Source organism: Oryzias melastigma, linkage group LG9, assembly GCF_002922805.2.
Source record: "Oryzias melastigma strain HK-1 linkage group LG9, ASM292280v2, whole genome shotgun sequence".
NCBI classification, from domain to species: Eukaryota; Metazoa; Chordata; class Actinopteri; order Beloniformes; family Adrianichthyidae; genus Oryzias; species Oryzias melastigma.
Genome location: NC_050520.1, coordinates 20701059 through 20706554, shown reverse-complemented (window position 1 = coordinate 20706554; position 5496 = coordinate 20701059).

Here is a 5496-nt window from a genome sequence, read left to right as displayed (position 1 = left end):
AGTCACCCTGTAGCCCGGGCATCTGATGACACGGACGGCCGCTGTCTGGAGATATTAACACATCGTCCAGTCACATGTGCTGCCGGCCGGCAATTCTGGCTACCACCGACCGGTGACTGCCCAGCTGTCGCCCGATTTTGTCGCTACTTGATTGCCACCACTCGACCTCGAAATATACCCAGGCGGCCTCTGACCAATGTCAACTCTTGGAGAAAGACTGTCCAGTTGCCGTAAAAGATTGTCCGGCTTGTAAAAAATGCGACTTCCGCATCCAGATTACAAATGCTGTAGTGAATTTACTGAAAAACTTACATTTGGGACGCAGCGTGGTGGACCGTAGGAATAGGCAATTCCAGGCCTCAAGGGCCCAATTCCTGCATGTTTTCCAACATACCCTGCTCTAATACCATGTTCTAATTGGCTGGACTCACCTGAACCAGGTGATCTGTTATGAGTAGAGCTTGGATATCTGGAAATCAAGCAGACACAGCAGCCCTAAAGGCCTTGAGTAGCCTATCCCTGCCATTGACTAACGTAGATGACCAATGATTACGTCATTAAGTAGTATTAAAGTCCCAAATTAAAGACAATGTTTTTTTTCACATCACTTTGGTTGGAGGGCTAAATCTAGGGGTGGGGAAGCAATTTGGATTCAGCCACACTCTCACTCTTACTACCAGATAGAGGACGTGTGGCCACGTGGATGGACCTGTTAGGGTGAGTCATTGCTATTACAAACAGCTGATAGTGACACTCATGCCAGTTCATTGTTCATCAATGACTTTTTTTTGCATTAAATTATTTTATTTATATTATACCTTATTCTTTTCCATAGAAGAATAGAAATATAAAAGGGCAGAGATTGCAGTGTGGCGACCTAAAGAAAGACAGTGAACATGGTTAAGTGAGTAACTTCTTAGTTCATCCAGCAGGTCACTGACTGAAAATTTGCCCTAATGCCTCATGTGGTTTGCAGCCACAAGGTCAGAGATTAAATCTGAAATTACTGGACATCTGTCATGTTAAAGAATGTTAATGTGTCCCTGGGAATTTGGTGATGGAGAGGAGGTTACATTTCAATGACACCCATTGGTTCTGTACTGCAGTGTTGAAAATAGTTAACATTTTACTAGGTTTTTTTTTATTTTTTTTATGAATCTTCTCTTTATGCTGCAAAGCTTTGAAAAGCGTTCTTTTTCCAGTGTTTTTTGTTTGCCTGTTTCCAATAGTTAATTTTTTCCGCTCCATTCCCTTGCTATCCCTAAACCCCACATTTGACAAAAAAGTGCCAGTTGCTGCTTTCTTCTGCCTTTTTTTAAATACAGAATGATCTCCATGAATTGTACCATCCCAGCACCCTTACCATTGCTGCGCCATTCAGTTCATGCCTCATACTCTGATGCGGGAGACCTTTAAGGACGATGTGTGGGCTGATTAATTACATCTCTCATTGGCTCTGCCTCTGGGAGTACTGGAATAGTCTGCTCAAGATGGGGGCAGAGTTAAGCTGTAGCAGAATTCTACCCACAATGCCAAGAGGAAGGTCAGTACAATGAAATCCACTGAGACAGGAGCAGGACAAAGAGATTTTACATGTAACGCCTCATGATGGATGCAGCAGCCATTCAAAAATCCCTTCCAAAGTGAAAGGGCTTGGCCCTAAAGTATAGGCGTGAGTAAATACATAAATACATACATAAATTACTTTTTTTTTTTTTTTTTTTGCAGGGATCAAGTGGCAACTCACTGGGGAGAGACCACAACCACTTAATCCCACTTTGTTGGTGAGCTTTAATTCTATGGTGCAACAGTAAAATGTATAACTATAACTATAGAAATACTTAAAAAGGAAAACTCAAAATGACTGTGAAATATATATAAATATATATAATATAGAGAATTGGAAAATAGAAAAAAACGCTTTAACTTAAAACTCCAAAAGCTATATTTTTAAGACTTTATTTCCACAAACAGAAAAATCTCCCTCCTAAATATGCTCGAATTTTATCCTTTGGAGGAAAAGAAAACAGACTTTTGGGTGGACAAACTAAGGCCCTGGGGCCACATGCTGCCTGTTAAACTCTTAAATCTGCCCTCCAAACTGGAATAAATTATTTGATTTACCCCTATTAATGTTTTATTTTCCTTTTAGTTCAGGTGTCTCCACACAGATGGCGCACTACAAATAAAATAACCTTCGTTCAGGCGCAGAATGTTATTCTGCATTCATGTAACGTTTGAAGATTTCTTGTTTTTCCGTATTTATGTGTGATTTCCAAGTCGAACGGTCATTTTTTCCGACTATCCCAACACCACATGAATGCAGCATTTCCCTAACTTTGAATTTTTCCTTTAAAGACATCAACTCATTGAGATGAAAACTCCAAAATGTTCTGCTTTAAAGTCATTTTCAATCAAGATTAAGGCATGTTTTTATTCAGATGTTGTGTTATTTCTTTCTTTTAAGAGGTGTATCACCAAAACACACCACAAATCTGCTTCTGGTCTGGCCCTCCTGTCAAATTTTAGAACCCCATTATGGACCACAAATTCTGAAGAAAGTTTGCCCATCCCTGATCTAAATGATATATTTTTGTCAGATATGTTCCCTATAGATTCCTTGAAGTGATACTTAGACATGGTTTAATGAGGTCAAGGGTATTTTTAAAAATAAAAAAACAGGTCTATTAGGGTTTATATACTACAATACGGTTTTGCCGGCACTTAGAAGGAGCAATTAGGAAGAAGCTATTTTATTAAAATACATTAAAAGTCCTAGAGATAAAATAAAAAGCATATGAAACCACAGCAAACAAATACCACACACAGGAACACTCTGCTTTATAAACCAACAGCATAATCCAATTAAATGTTTTCAATAGAATTAAGCAGCATTATTTATTATTGCCTTGGGACAAAGACTGTTCTTTTGTTTTTTGGTACATATTTTTGATGTTACGTATCGTCTGCCTGGAGGCAGACGTTCAAACACTTTGTTTCAAGGGTGAGACGGATCCTCGAGGACACGCTGAGCCTTTTTGAGGCAGAGGGAACACTTCCAGTGGTTTTTCCACCGTGTCATGTAAACCGCTCCTTTTCCAGAACAACAGGCCACATAAAACATGACCGTTCCCTCCTTTCGGAAGTTTTATTGTGACACTGTGTTCTAAAATACTGTTAATGCACTTCCCTGTGGGTAATAAATCTGTCTTTAGCGCTTGCTGAACATGCTCAGATTAAAAAGTCAGATGGGCATCACACAGCTTCTCCTCCTCTGGTTGCAGCTAAAACCTCTCTTGCTTTACAAAGACTTGTTTTACATGACTAATTATTTGGATAAGAAGTTGGTGTCAGCTCTTACTTTCACTTAAGTACCATTTAATGGGGTTTGAAATCACGAACAACGGCAAACACAATGGAACAATGTGTGCCTAATTTGAATCCTTCTCTTTGTTGTGCCCTCGCATTTACCTCTATTTGAATAAAACTTTATTTGAGCAGTCACTTTTCCCCCCCTCAGCACAGTTATGAGTCATTTCCATACAATATTGGAACCATGGGTTGTGGCAATTAGAATAAAAAAGCTTTTTCTACATATTTTGCACTGAAGTTGGGTTCAGACACAACAGGACATCTTAGAAAAATGCATTTCTAATCAGTTTCTTTTCTTTGGCTCCAAACACGGGGTGAAACTGTTGTAAGAGGAGCTCACAAGGGCTTATTGTGGAATTCACCTTGATAAGAAATGATTTATTTGGTTGCATACCAAAACCAGACATTTCAAAAAGCCTTTGACTGGATAGGAAAGAGTTTACACCTGCTAAAAGGTAGCAGTGCACAGATAATGCTACTATTGAAAAAGCCACATAAAAAGCAAATTGAGGTAAACAAAGCAATGAAATATATGATCAATGTGAAGTATTTTGTGTTATTCTCGCACTTTTTGGGGGGAAAATGAGGTATTTGAATGTTTACAGTGAACATTTTTACAGATAAAAGGCACAATTTCCCGCTTTTGTTTTGAAGGATAGTTGCCCATAAGGAAATTCAAGGATTTTGGATGTTTTATTAATCCATATATTGGTTTTCTGACAGGAATTACATTTTTTTTTGTGAATTCAGATTATGTGTGTTTTGCACAAAAAATAGACAAAAAAGTAAAACATGAAATATGGATGAAAAAATATGAAAGCAATAACCAAAAAGGGATATTTTTTTTTTTTTACATTTGTTATACTTTTTTTGTAGGTTGATCTGTTTGGCAAAGATTGTTCAAACAGATTAAACAACAAATGTTTTTTTTAAGTAGATCAGGAAAGCAAAAAAAAAAAAAAAATACATATTAAAAGATAATAAAAATTAACACCATTGGACAAATAAAAAAAAATCAAAGGGTTTCAAACTTTGTTTTTCAATGAATTAACCATTTTTTTAATTTTCAAATTAGAAATCGAAAAAAAGTGTAATGGTGCACATGTTCAGATCAATAATAACAAACCACTATTCATATAGGATGTTTTTTGCATGAAGTTTCATGCAATAGAAAGTATTTTCCCACTTTGGCGCATTTCTGTAAAATTGTTCACGTTTGCATATCAGATCACAAATTGTGATGTGACATTTGCAAATGTGAAGGAAAGAGATTGTTTTTTTCTCATTTTTACTAACTGTGATCATCAGTGGATGTGTCCACGTGTGTGAATGAATAGATTTCTACACAGACAACATTTCTCGGCAGAGTGAGGGCTTGCTCATTTCAAATCTCAGCCGCGGCCTTTTTGTCCACATTTTCTCCCCATGTTTCCCAGAGGAAGTGAGATTACCTTGTTGATGCTCGGGTTCCTCCCACAGTCCACCGGCGGGCTTTTGGGGTTGGACGGTGATCAGGCGGTAAGAGCTTTTGTCTCTCTTTCTGATACAAAATTGGACAGGAGGAAATGGGTATACAGAATGAAATGACAGATGAATGATTCTGAAAATAACACATTCCATTGTTTTCTCCATTCCAGGTGGAGAAGTCCTACAGAAAAGTCATGAATATTATTTATATGTGGACTAAGCTATTAGGCCCTCTTTGGGAAATATACGACCACCACCGTAACTTGTCCGCTGCAGATTCTTCACCACAGCACGACCATAAAAAACAGAATCCCATGTGTCACTATATTTTATCATTGTGTTGTTCATCATTTACACAAAGTAAGAAAGGACAAAAACAGTAGTTTTATGTGCCAAACTCACATCTTAGGAATTCTTAAGCCTCATATTTAGTTTATCATCACTCCGAACTGTGAAACCCAATATTTCTGCATACATTATGCAAAAAAATCAAGTATTTTTTTTTCCCTTTTTCAGATAGATAGATATGTTTGTTTGTCATAGTCACAGGTACAATGAAATTAAAAGTGCTTCCTGGTGAGTGCAACACTTTAAAACAACCCAAGGTAAAAACTTACTACTATAATAATATATAAAAGTTCATAAAAAGTGCTAATA